This window comes from Hyperolius riggenbachi, chromosome 8 (assembly GCF_040937935.1).
Source record: "Hyperolius riggenbachi isolate aHypRig1 chromosome 8, aHypRig1.pri, whole genome shotgun sequence".
NCBI classification, from domain to species: domain Eukaryota; kingdom Metazoa; phylum Chordata; class Amphibia; order Anura; family Hyperoliidae; genus Hyperolius; species Hyperolius riggenbachi.
In genome coordinates this window covers 245,910,459-245,924,913 of record NC_090653.1, presented here as the reverse complement: position 1 = coordinate 245,924,913, position 14,455 = coordinate 245,910,459, and the positions used below count along the sequence as shown (strand labels likewise).

The following is a 14,455-nucleotide window of genomic DNA, read 5'->3' as shown; positions in this document are numbered from 1 at the left end:
GAGGGGGAAGCCTCATTGGGACCCTGGTTGTTACAGGTTCTTTAAGTAGGAACTATAGTCATAATAGGTTTCAATATTTTTTATTGGGTTTTTTAAAGAAAATTATTACAGCCAACTTTCATAAAACGGCCTCAAAAGGAATTATGCAACACAGTGATGTTTACATTAGAGTATTTAAAAACATATAACTTATAAAATTAAATTCTCAAACGTTACATATGAGTGCAGCTTACAGAAACAATATATTTAAATATAGATATTTCAAATTATAAAGCTATAACTATAGTCAAAATAACATGATGAAGAAAACAGTTTTTTTTTTTTTTTTTGTTTTTTTTTGGTTTTTTTTTCAGTATTCAATCATAAAGGATTTAATCAGTGTTTGCCCATTGTAAAATCTTTCATAACCCTGATTTACTTTCTGAAATTAATCAGAGGCTGTGGGGGGGGGGGGGGGTTTGGACGGAGGTCTGGCAGGTGATCTCTGCATTCCAATTTGCAGCAGCAATATACAGGAAAATTGAATACTTACCTTCCGGTAATTTTCCTTTCCTGGAACAGAAGATGGCGGCATACAGATGGGTTTAGCTCCGCCCCCTGAACCCGATAGGACAGCCCAGTTTATAAATTAAAAGAACCCGCTCCCCCCCGCCATTCTCATGAAAATCAGTCCTCGAATGGACGAGAGGGAGTGATTCGTATGCCGCCATCTTCTGTTCCAGGAAAGGAAAATTACCGGAAGGTAAGTATTCAATTTTCCTGTTTCCTGGACAGAGATGTCGGCATACAGATGGGATATACAAAATCAGACAGAGAGGGAGGGAGAATGCATAAACACACAATTTATTTACATGCTGAAAGAACAGCTTTCCCAAAGTTAATGGACGTCAAAGATGCAGGATTGACATGGTAATGTCTCAAGAAAGTATGTGGTGAGGACCAACTGGCTGCCTTGCAGATAATGTCCATAGATACTTTCGAGAAAGCGGCCCATGAGGCTGCTACACCTCTGGTCGAGTGCGCATGCACCTCTTTTGGCACCTCCAGACCCTTTGCTCTGTAACTAAGCTGAATAACTTTGACTAACCAGTTTGCCAGAGTTCTAGCAGTTGTTGCTCCACCTTTCCTTGGACCTTGGATGTTGACAAATAGCCTATCTGAATTCCTAAAAGATTCGGTTGCTTTTAAGTATGCTTTTATAGAACTGCCTACATCTAATGGATGCAAATCCTGATTTTCCAGGAAGGTTGGTAAAGTCAGTTCTTGATTGATATGATAAGAAGACGCCACTTTAGGAATATGACTTAATACCGGCCTAATAACAACCCTGTCCGGATAAAACTGTAACAGGTTCTCAGTACATCCTAAGGCCTGCAAATCTGACACCCTCTTAGCCGAGGAAATGGCCACCAGAAAAATAGTCTTTAGAGTTATATTCCATAGATTAGACATATCGATAGGGTGAAAAGGAGGGTTTGATAGCACCTCTAACACTATACATAGGTCCCATTGTGGAAAGAAGGATTTTCTTGGAGGCCTTATTTTCTGTACTGCTTGGATAAACTGTACAATCAATGGATTTACTGCCCATCTGTGGCTAGTTAAAGCAGAAAGGGTCGAAACCTGCACCTTGATTGCTGAAAGGCTTAAGTTCATATCTACTCCCGTTTGCAGAAAGGCAAGCACATCTTGCACCCTGGGAGTCAACAGGTCAAATTTATTGACTGTTGCAAAGTCTGCAAATTTTGACCATATCCTGTGATATGTAGAATTGGTTGACACTTTTCTAGCCTTCAATAAAGTAGCCGCAACTTCTGCCGAACATCCTAATTCCAAGAATTTCCTCCTTTCAATTTCCATGCCATCAAATCTAGACTGCTGATGTTCGGGTATAACAGATCCTCCTGGTGAAGTAGATTCGGTAGCTTCGGAAGCTCTAACGGCTCCTCCATGCTCATTTCCAATAGCAGAGTGAACCAGGGTCTCCGTGGCCAATGTGGCACTACAAGGATGATCATGCAATCTTCCGATCTCAGCCTCTGCAAAAATTTCAGGATTAGGGGAAATGGAGGGAACGCATAGCCTAGACTGAAGTTCCACTGACACGTAAGACAGTCCATCCCCTCCGCTGCCGGGTGGTAATATCTTGAAAAGAACCTCCGGACCTTGCGATTTTCTACCGTGGCAAACAGGTCCAGGCAAGGCACTCCCCACTTCTGCACAATCCACTGGAACACTTCGCTGCACAGGTTCCACTCGTGTGGATCTGAAAACTTCCTGCTCAACTGGTCTGCAAGGGTATTCTGTATTCCTGGCAGATGAACTGCAGTCAGATCTGATAAGTATTTCTGAGCCCAGGACATCACATGTGCCGTCTCTTGCAAAAGGGCTTGACTCCTCGTACCCCCCTGCCTCCTTATGTAACACACTGCTGATACATTGTCTATTTGGAGAATCACCGACTTCCCCATGATCTGGTGTTGAAATGACTTCATAGCCAGAAACGCTGCTCTTAATTCCAGAATGTTCGAGGGAGTCTGAACTGGAGCAAGTCTCCATCTCTGCTGCACACAGCTGTCTCCGCAATGGGCTCCCCATCCTGTCAGGCTGGCATCTGATGTTATCACCACTGGCACCATTGGTTGTATTTGATGACACAACTTCAGGTTTTCTTCCGACATCCACCAATGAAGTGAATTGCTGACATGCGCAGGAAGAATCAACTTTTGAAACATATCTCTCTTGTTCCAATGCTTCAGGAAGAATATTTGTAACGGCCTCAGATGGCAGTGTGCCCACTTTACCATCGGTATTGTTGAAGACAATGTTCCCAATAGGCTCAGGCAATCTCTGGAAGACAGGCATCTTCTGGAGAGCAATGATCTGACTCTCTGCTGGATTGCTAAGATCTTCTGATCCGGAAGGCAAACTCTGTTTTGACAAGTGATAAACCTGGCTCCCAGAAATATCATGTCCCTTGAAGGAGTCAACTGGCTCTTCTGAAAGTTTATTATCCACCCGAGTTCCTGCAGGGTGTCCAGCAATATCTTTTGATGTTGTACCAGAATTGGCAACTTTTGATTTACCAGTAGGATGTCGTCTAGGTAATGGAAGACTCTCAGAGCTCTCCGTCTGAGGGTTGCTATTACTGGAAGGAGTACTTTTGTGAATGTCCTTGGTGCTGTGGAGAGACCAAACGGAAGGCTTTGGAACTGCCAATGCCTTCCGTTCACTGCAAACCTGAGGTACTTTTGGAAACTGGATTTGATTGGAATGTGAAGATACGCATCTGACAGGTCGACTGTTGTCATCCAATCGTTTACTTTCAACACTTTTATAATGGTCTGTAGGGATTCCATCTTGAATCGACGGACCTTTATATGCTTGTTTAGAAACTTCAAGTCCATAACCGGTCTCCATCCTCCTGAAGTTTTTGGTACCATAAATAGAGGGGAATACACCCCCAAGAACCGTTTCTTCTCTGGAACTGGAATGATAGCCTTTGATGATGCTAGTGAGTCTACATAGTCTAGAAGAAGTTGAGATTTCCTTCTGCTCTGAGGCAACTTTGTTTGCACATACTTTGAACTCGGAGGTGGCTTTTTGAACCTCCAGAAGTGACCCCTTCTTAAAGTTTTCGAAACCCATGCCTCCCCAATGACATCCACCCAAACGGTCCAGAAGGAACGTAATCTTGTCCCCACTGGAACCGCCTGAGCGGACGCACCCTCAGAAAGGCTTTGGGTTCTGACTTGTTCCTGGTGCCGGCTTGGATCTGGCTGTTTTAAGAAAGGATGATTGCGTTCCTTTCCAGTTTTTACTAAATTGCTTGGACGGCTTGTAGGAACGAGCTTGCTGAAATCTGTTAGTTGACTGTCTCTTATTTCCCTGCTGACGAAAGGACCTCGATTTTCTATCCTGAGGCAATAAGCCTGATTTCCCTCCAGTCACTTTTGCAATGGCTGAATCCATTTCTGCCCCAAACAAATGTTTCCCGTCAAATGGAATCTTGCACCAGTTATTTCGTGACGACTGATCGGCTGACCACGGTTTCAGCCATAAGGCTCTTTTTGCCGTGACACTATGTAACATGGAACGGGCTGACGATCTGATGGTATCAATTGCAGCTTCGCCAATAAAATCACTTGCTAGCTTCAGTTCATCTAGAGCCTTAATGATGTCCTGCTTGTCTGCGTCTGAATTAAGCGCCATTTCAATATTCTCCACCCATACTTTAATAGCTTTTGCCAGGGATGTCAATGCCACAGCAGGTTTACAAGCTGAACCCGCTGCTAGAAAAGCCTTCTTAATGTCTGTGTCGATTTTCCTGTCCAAAGGGTTGGAAAATGAAACTGCATCATCCATGGGGAGGGTCACATGCTTCGCCAACCTCATTATGGAAGCGTCAATCAAAGGGGCAGTGTCCATAATTTTTGAATCTTCTTCACTCAAAGGGTAAAGTTTTGTAAATCTATTAGCTAAAGATGGCTTTTGCTCAACTTTTCCCCATTCCTTAAGAAAAATGTCCTTTATGACCTTCATAAAAGGAAAGTTTGTTGGATGTTTATCAAGATGGGGATAGTATTTATCTGGTTCTTTGGCTGTGTCCTCATCCTCCTCCCAGGCTATAGCTGCCCGAATTTGCGCCACAAAAGCTGGGATCAGAGAAAAATCAAAGCCAACTGGTGGTAGACCTCCTACCGCCATGCTGTCCTCAGATTGAACCTGTGCTGAAGATGAAGGCGGCTGTGCCGCTGCCAACTTCTCGAAAGTTTCTTGAACTGCTTGCTGAATAAATGACATAACTTGTTGAGACTCTGCCTCCTTATCTTTACCAAGCTCTAGGAAGCATGCTTCGCAGACCATCTTATCCGGCAATGCCGGTTGCGCACAGGACCAGCATAAAGACTTATCCGGCTGAGAATGCCTTCTCGGCTGCATAGGAGGTGATCTTGGAGACCTACTCCTACTATATCTAGCATAAGACCTCCTTTTTGACCTATAATCATGATAGTCATTATACGGAGAATATCTCCTTTCACGAGATCTGCTTCTTGAATTATGCCTGCGCCTTGGTGAGCGGCTTCTATGTGATCTATGATATGAGTAATAGGGATCAGGTGACCGCCTTTTGCTTGGAGATCGCCTTTTAGAAGAACGTCTCTTGGGAGATTGCTTCTTCTCTTTACGAGATTTCTTATGCTTGGAAGCTGATCTTCTTTTAGAAGAGCTCGCATCATAAGAAGTGCCCGCTGCGGACTGGCCCCTTGCAGACTCTGATCTTGAGTGTGACTGGCTCAAATTAGAGGACTGGTGGCTATTAGCCCCCTGCTGCCCCTCTTCTTCCTCATGCGGACTGTGGAGACACAAAAAAAAGAAATGTTCCACGAAAAACATCCGCTTTGTAGAAGGAAGAAAGCTCTCTTTTAAAAACACCCTGTGCTTTTAAATGCTTCTAATATGACACCCAAGTGCTCAACCCCATAATAGAGAAAAGAGTGACAATCGACACTCTTTTACCTGTCCTGTGATGCAGTATCTTGCATATGCTGAGCATCCTGCTCTCTTTCCATCTATGCAATAAATACAAATGCTGACATTAAAACCACAGTCATTAGATGTAAAAATAAAAGATATCACCTTATCCAGAAGTAATACCTCCGCCCCGGCTGGGAATGGTTTGAAGAAAATCCAAGTTTGGAGCTCCAAAGCACTCTGAGGATAGCTGTGCTGTCTGGAGAGCGGTACCGCAGCTATGACGCCGCTACCCGCTCTAGTAGTTTGAAAATACAGCGTCCCCGCTCCGGAAATAGAAATTTCCACTTCATTGGCCAATCAGCGCAGAGCTGCAGGTCGCGCGAGACTCTGACCCGACAGGAAGACGGGCGGAAGCCATAATCTCAAGCGGAGAACACTGGCAAACACCGTGCCAGTCTCCGCTTTGGGGGAGCACATCAGCGCTTGTCAGCAAGGGAAGGAGGAAGACCCTGCCGCATATATAAACCCCATTTAGAGGTCGCAATGCTCGCGCTGCCTGACCGGGAGAGGCTGAACCCGATCAGAAAAAGGTACGCCCAGACTTTATCAAATAAAAAACGGCGCACAAAATGTAAAACAAAAAAGAGGAAAAGAAAAACCTGATAAATAAATTGAATAAAAAGAACAAACTGAACTGTCCATTCGAGGACAGGAATAGAGAATGGCGGGGGGGAGCGGGTTCTTTTAATTTATAAACTGGGCTGTCCTATCGGGTTCAGGGGGCGGAGCTAAACCCATCTGTATGCCGACATCTCTGTCCAGGAAATCGCTATAGGAAGTGTTTCATTAGGATAATTGACGTAAATTTGGGTTTCCTAAATAATTTACTGCATTCGACTATACTTCCTTACACTTTCACTTTAAGTTCTCATAGATTGATTATTTTCCTATTGTTTTTTTTCTTTTTTTTGAAGGTAACTGTGCTCCCATGGAGTTAGGGACCTGTGGATATTGCTGCACTGATCACACCTCCCAGCTCTGGTTCCAGCTTCAGTCCCAGCACAGATAGCAGCGCCTCTACATCAGGGTGAGTACCTGCATAGAGGCTGCAGGATGGGGGACACTGTGCCAGCTTATGTGTTAGATATGAGCGCAGGCTTGCTGCACTGGTGTGTGTGTGTGTGTGTGTGTGTGTGTGTGTGTGTGTGTGTGTGTGTGTGTGTGTGTGTGTGTGTCCGCACTTACAGCTGACTCTGCATTGGACAGTGAGTCACCACACCTCCATCACCAGTCAGTGCCTGCTGAGATAGAGCTGTGTGACTGCCAGACTGGCGCACCTTTCAATTACTGCTAATAAACCTTTGGCATAAATTCCACTGGCATGCAAAGACAAAAAAAAAATCACACAAATTCAAAAGAGAAATATTGCAAAAAAATAAAATTCTAGTGTTATAATAGGCCTGTATTTGCTGGCAAACTAATACTGTGTGTGTGTTTTTATTTTTTTTATTTTTTTCTTAATACATTTATTTTCTTCATAATCTATGCAGAAGGCTGTCATTCATTGCTTAAGGCTGCTTCCACACAGGGACGTTACAGGCGCACGTTAGTGCAGCCTGTAACGCTCCCAAACTCACAGCAATACAAAGTCAATGGGGCTGTTCACACTGCTCACGTTGCGTTACATGTAACGCTGCAGGATCTTCAGAACGTGCAGCATACTATAGTGTTCCAGCGGCTTAAGCCGTGTTAGACTGTTTGCACATGCTCAGTGTTGGGGCGGAGAGGAGGCGCGGAGAGGCCGCTACGTAGCCGCGCACATGGCTACTCAATATGCACTGCACTGGTGGCCGCTGATTGGCTGGCCGTACCACATGATGCGGAGTGTTTCACTCCGCATCACGTGGTCCCGCCGGCCAATCAGCGCCACTCTCACTGCCCTAATGCGGAAAGAGCCGCATAACGTGGCTCACTCTACCAACACCGGCAGGCGTTGCGTTAGGGGACGTCCACTATAACGCAATGTCCCGGTGTGTAACTAGCCTCAATACTATGGATGTTTTACTGACCTAATCTGTTCATACCCTGAAGGAAGGGTTCTTACTAGGGCTGATCAATGATATGCATATGTTTCCAAGTTTATGCAAATTTGTATGCAAATATATGAAGCTTGAAAATTGACCAATCAGTTTAAACCTGGGTTTAAATTGATTGGACCATTTTTAAATTGCATATATTTGCATAAAAGTTTGCATAAATTTGCATTAACTCAGAAAATTCACATATCATTGATCATCCCCAGTTCTGACACTGACTTTTTTTCCTGAATTCTTTTACCAAGATTAGCCATGCATGGGTTGCTACTGGCCCGATCTGGCAAGCGATCAGTATGAACATATTCAGTGCCACCCAGGACCGGTTGTAGACTTTTTTTTCCACCTGAAGTGATACAATATGAGGACCCCCCAAAGTGTGTGTGTGCAAAGCCAGACCGGAGAGGAGAGACACATTGGGCTGTGCATTGCAGCACTGGCACTATGCTTGCCTCCCTCTGCTTCCTTCAAGACAGCATCTCCTCTCTGCTGGCCTGCAGCATATGTTTCTCAGAATGCCGGGTATGTGCTGCACCGACGACGCATCACTCACCCGTTCTCAGCAGATTAGCAGTGGGATTACCAGCCACATGTGACCCGGCAGCATGTAACAGGTCCCATGATGCTCCGCTGTAACCATGGATACAGGTTGCTAGACTGGTGGATGGAGATCCCATCGCTGGAACACTGAGAGCCGGTGAGTAAAGTGACACCACTCATCATGGGGCGGAGAGTGTGAAGAGGTGCACATTTGGGTATTGGAGCTGCCCACTAATTGTTGCCACCCTGAAGCACATGATTCATATTCCTTCGTGGAAGAACCACCCCTGGTGCCACCTTTAAAGAGTCCCCAACGTACACTATAAAACTTTTGATAGCATAAGGGGAAGGAACAAAACAAGGTGAGGGTTTAGAGGTCGAGGAACTAACAAGCAAGTATAAAACATTAACATAGCTAGGAATTACAGTATTCCCTAAAAGGTCAGATATGACCTAAAGAGTCCAATAGTCATGTGATGGTAGTTTGGCCTAACACGTTTCGCTGCTTTTAACCTAGCTGCTTCTTCAGAGCGAAAGGGGAAGAGGCACCCAAATATTGATAAAACTGTTAAAAACAGCTAGTTTATAAAAAGGTTGAGGTGGCTTACCTCAATGACGACAGTTGTATATGGAATAATAAATACATTTTATTAAGCACTAGGCAGCGCATTTCGTGAGTCCCTGCCCACTTCCTCAGGCCAAATACAGCGCTTAGGAACATCAAATGAGGGGCGCTCAGTGCTTCTTCAGAGGCATAACATCATTTCAAAAAGTCATGACCAATGATAAAAACATCTGCAGTATCAAAAGGTAGAAACAAATAGGACAATAAGCTGGTATCCTAAACACGTCTGATGCAATAAATACATTTAGTAATTTTGGCTCACTCTCAAGTTATGGAAACTAGTATAGATCCATGTCATCGATGCTGCAGGTATCCTTTGCGTCTAGTCAGCCCGTTATCTAGCAGTGTATGAGTACCAAAGTGGTCAACGCTGGGATGGAAAACCCAAGTAGAAACAAAATCCATCAAACTGGGCCTAAAAATTGAAAAATGCCCCGAACTAAACCACAGGAAGAAGAGAGGAAGTACAGGGGGCATCCAGGTGAGAGTTACTGTGATTAGTCTGCCAGAATATTCAAGCAGTTGCCCATAGAAAGGGTATCTAGGGCGCGTACCTATGAAATCGCCGCTGGGAGACTTGGGCGCAGGATACAGCCTTTATACGGCTCACCCTGCTCCTGCACAAGTCCCGGTGGCTTTAATTACGATTTCCCCTCCAGGCCCACGTGGATGGTAGGGAATGATGTAATTCGGCTTCCAGCTATTGCTGGCGGACGAATTACAGTGTTTTAAAAGTAACTTCAGCTCCATCTTCTGACGGTGCCAATGTTACTCAGTGTGCGCTGCTATAGCCGCAATTCCTATTACGGTCTATGGTGGCGCCGGCTGCGCCCAAATCTCCTGCGCTGTTATTACAGCGCTCAATCTAGGACTACACTAACACCCGGAGTAGTGAAGTTAATGGACACCACAGAGCCTAATGAGTGGGACCAAGAGCTAGTCAGTGTATAAACAGTCACGCAGCCTGACATTGTGACGGGGGAGGGGGGTGAAATTGAAACATAAGTAAAAATAGTTTCTTTTTTTTTCGGGACAATCTAGGCTTTTGGTAATATTTTTTTTTTCCAACTATTCGTTTTATAGGCATTTTACAGGGGAAAAATAGGTGTAAAATTCAGATTTTTTTTTTCTAATTTCAACATAAGTGCCACAGCGCCTCGAAATACATTGTCTGTCCCATTTAAAATGATACCCTACATGCCATACATAATTCATAAGTGGTTTTGTAAGTAGTGTACCATTATCGCCAGCCTGTAGTGATTGGATGTGATCACTATGGTGCACAGTTTGGGGACTCCGTACTATACAGATGCATTGCTAGGCAACAGCACAGTGATGTTTGGACGGTGTTGGGTCAAGCAGGGCTTTGGAGTCAGTACAAAAATCTTCCGACTCCTCAGTTTATTAAACCTCCGACTCCGGGTACCCAGAATGGCTCTGACTCCTCGACTCTGACTCCTTAGTCTAATACTTACCAGGGCTGTGGATTTTGTACAAAATCATCCGACCCGACTCCTCCGTTTATGAAATCTCCAGTCAAGGAACTGCTGCCTTAGTGATGACATCCAGGAGTGGGACCTCAGAGTGTCTTGATAACGGTTGCCAACCTAATCTATATGCACATCACTACAAACAAATGCCAATGCTCTGAAAGGCATCTGCTGCCAAGGCCATGCTGGGAGTGGTGTCTCTTGCCACAGCCGTGCTGCAGGTGGCCTCTGCTGCCCCAGCCCTTCAGAGAGCACAATATTTCTGATCACTGTAAGGGCCCGTCACATCACTTCCGCTTGCAGTTGCATCTCCCGATGTGGAAGAGACTGTGCACAGATGCGGCTGTGCAAAAATCTGCAGCATGCTGCAGATTCTGGGATCGCTCCGCATAACGAGCATACAATGGAAACTGTTCCATTGCCGTGCATTGGTTATGGTTCGGCCGCGGTGCGATGTGGCTATGTAGCTGCATCGCACCGCGTCTAGTGGAAACTGGCCCAGCCTTGAAGGTTTTCTTCCTTTGGGTTGGAGAGAGAGAGAGAGAGAGAGAGAGAATTTGTTAGTGGTTTCCACCTCTGTTTACTGTAGTCACTGACTTGTGAAAGATCTTGCAGTCTGAACACTGCGGTATTGTGTGCATAGTATGGTGTATGTGGGATATTCTGCCAGCTGTGGGAAGCTAATCTTCTGTCAAACTATAGAGACGTGAGATTCCTTCTAGAGTAACTTCACTTTCCCATAGAAAATTAAGTCCCTACCAGCTCATTGTTCCAGCAAGTATTTTACCAAACAGTCCCCTACTTACAAACAGGCTCGGTTCCAGGAGATTGTTTGCAGGTTGAGTCATGTTATACATAGGGAAACGTGGATACATGATTTACATTCGGACAATTCTGTGTTTGGATCTATAGTATAAATACAGTAATGTTTTTTTGTTTTTTGTTGTTTTTATTTACAACAGTTTATACAACGCTGTAACTTGTAACAACAAATGTATGTACTTAAAAAAAAAAACTGTAATGTCTATTGTGAACATGGAGACCATTTTGTATGCATGGAAAAATGTAACTTGAGTCGTTTGTAAATAGCGATCTGTTTGTATAGTTATACCTGTGTTTAGTCTGGTGGTTTCCCAAGTAATTGTTCTGTAGCTCTGCATGTTTCTGTGGGAAGGCTGCCATGCTATGTGCTCGGGGAAAGTGGACCTGAACTCTTGCATAGAAGGACAATATAGAAAAATGCACCCTGTATGCTTAGTTCTTCCTCATCTGTGATTAATCACAACTGTAATTTGATCACTCAGATGTGTCAACTGAGTGCCACGGGAGAGCAGCTAATTGATAAACACAGGATGTTAACCCTATGTCTGTTTCCATGAAAACAGGCCCAGCCCTTGTGCAAGTGGCAAGAAGACACAACCCCATACTCTGCCTTTGTAAATATCCTTTGAAGGCTAGGAGTGACTTTACATCACTTTTATGTATACTGAGCTGCAGTGATCTGTGAATGTGCTCATTGAAGCGCTGCGTTGGTCCCAACTGGTGTCATAAAAGCCAGTCTGTTGTAGAGGAATAATTGGTCCGGGACACATCTGGGCTTCCAGCCTGTTCTGTGTCACAGGAATGCGAGCTGTTTATATTGTCAGCCCTCTGCACTGCTGTCACTACCTTGCAATGTCTGGATGCCTCCTGTGTGAGCACAGACTGCTGCGGAGACATTCCACAGGTGGCCTCAATCTGCTCACTGCATTTACAGTGGAACGCCAGCGGTACTCGCTCAAGATTCAACCACCATGTTTGTTTGTTTTTTGTTTTGTTTTTTTATAGCGGCCTGTGTTCCATATTGGCAGATTCCTCTTAACCCTGCAAATGTTGTTGTCTGCCACAGGGTAACACCACTGTGTATCAAACGCTGACTCGTGTGTTGCTAAAAATGCGTCCATTTTAATTGTACTCGAATGGTGCTCATGGGCGGCAGACAGGACGCTGAATTGTCCAACAGGCTCACAGTTTAGCTGTCCGTCTGAAAGCGGTTTTAACTACTTACAGCATCTTGTGCAGTATATTCACAGCCCAGCAAAACTTCAATTGAAGTACCAGGGCCATCAAAATAAGTCTATAGCGGCGGGCGGCCGATGCGTGCTCCCGTCATCACCTGTTAGTGGAGAGATGAATGAGAGGGAACGCAGTTCCCATTCATGAATCCAAGTCCCAGGTTCGATGAACGCCGGCGTCTATTAGATGCCTGCATCATTGTATCTTCCGGGTGTTGCACTGCCACACATTTCCGATTTTACGACCTTACGTACGTGAATAGGAAATGACTGAGGACATCTTGTGGCAAAACAGTAAAACTACATCAAAACACATTTTATTTAAAAACTCTCTGAATGAGGTGTGTCCAAACTTTTGGTCTGAGATATCTCCCTGGCTCTCTATCTATCTATCTATCTATCTATCTATCTATCTATCTATCTATCTATCTATCTATCTATCTATCTATATATATATATATATATATATATATATATATATATATATATATATATATATATATATATATATATATACATATATATATATATATACAGCACGCAGCACAGGAGGTCCCCAAACTCCATAAGAAATATATAATTACAGAGGGGCTGCAGCACACAACAGGAAAGCACTGACAGGGGCTCTTGGTTACGCTTTAACGCACTTAAGCTCACCAACTGCGCCAAAGTGTCCCCAATCTGGTGAGTCCTACTCTACCATGCAAAATGCCAGTTTTTAGAAGCAGTCTAGTGGGAACTAAACCAAAAACCCAAGAGTCCTTTAGTTGAGTCATTTAGTTGACTCTTGGGTTTTTGGTTTAGTTCCCACTAGACTGCTTTTAAAAACTGGCATTTTGCATGGTAGAGTAGGACTCACCAGATTGGGGATACTTTGGCGCAGTTGGTGAGCTTAAGCGCGTTAAAGCGTAACCAAGAGCCCCTGTTAGTGTTTTCCTGTTGTGTGCTGCAGCCCCTCTGTAATTAAAGATTCTATCTATCTATCTATCTATCTATCTATCTATCTATCTATCTATCTATCTATATCTCAGACCAAAAGTTTGGACACACCTTTTCAAAGAGTTTTTTCTTTATTTTCATGACTATGCACATTGTAGATTCACACTGAAGGCATCCAAACTATGAATTTCCAGGGCTGTGGAGTCTGAGTCGGCAATTTTGGGCACCCGTAATTGGAGTCTGAGTCATTGATTTCATAAACTGAGGAGTCGGAGGATTTTAGTACAAAATCCACAGCCCTGTTAAGTATTAGACTAAGGAGTCGGAGTCAAGGATTCAGAGTCTGAGCCATTTTGGGTACCTGGAGTCGGAGTTGGGGTCGTGGTTTCAGAAACTGAGTCGGAGTCCGAAGATTTTTGTACCGACTCCACAGCCCTGGAATTAACACATGTGGAAGTATAGTACCAAAAAGTGTGAAACAACTAAAAATATGTCATATTCTAGGTTCTTCAAAGTAGCCACCTTTTGCTTTGATTACTGCTTTGCACACTCTTGGCATTCTCTTGATGAGCTTCAAGAGGTAGTCACCTGAAATGGTCTTCCAACAGTCTTGAAGGAGTTCCCAGAGATGCTTAGCACTTGTTGGCCCTTTTGCCTTAACTCTGCGGTCCAGCTCACCCCAAACCATCTCGACTGGGTTCAGGTCTGGTGACTGTGGAGGCCAGGTCATCTGGCGCAGCACCCCATCACTCTCCTTCCAGGTCAAATAACCCTTACACAGCCTGGAGGTGTGTTTGTGGTCATTTTAATGTTAAAAAAAAAAATGATGGTCCAACTAAACGCAAACCGGATGGAATAGCATGCCGCTGCAAGATGCTGTGGTAGCCATGCTGGTTCAGTATGCTTTCAATTTTGAATAAATCCCCAACAGTGTCACCAGCAAAGCACCCCCACACCATCACACCACCTCCTCCATGCTTCACGGTGGGAACCAGGCATGTAGAGACCAATCCGTTCACCTTTTCTGCGTCGCACAAAGACACGGTGGTTGGAACCCAAAATCTCAAATTTGGACTCATCAGACCAAAGCACAGATTTCCACTGGTCTAATGTCCATTCCTTGTGTTCTTTAGCCCAATCAAGTCTTCTGCTTGTTTCCTGTCCTTAGCAGTGGTTTCCTAGCAGATACAGTGGCTTGCAAAAGTATTCAACCCCCTTGAAGTTTTCCACATTTTG

General features: G+C 44.3%; 1 protein-coding gene across 1 annotated transcript in view; it reads left to right on the top strand.

Moving 5' to 3' along the window:
- LRRC8A (leucine rich repeat containing 8 VRAC subunit A) overlaps positions 1-14,455 on the top strand; it is a 54,995-nt gene that overhangs the window by 6,970 nt on the left and 33,570 nt on the right. Inside the window, exon 2 of the mRNA XM_068248505.1 lies at positions 6,453-6,565. The gene's annotated coding sequence lies outside the window, so the exon portion shown is untranslated. The remainder of the gene's footprint in view (positions 1-6,452; positions 6,566-14,455) is intronic.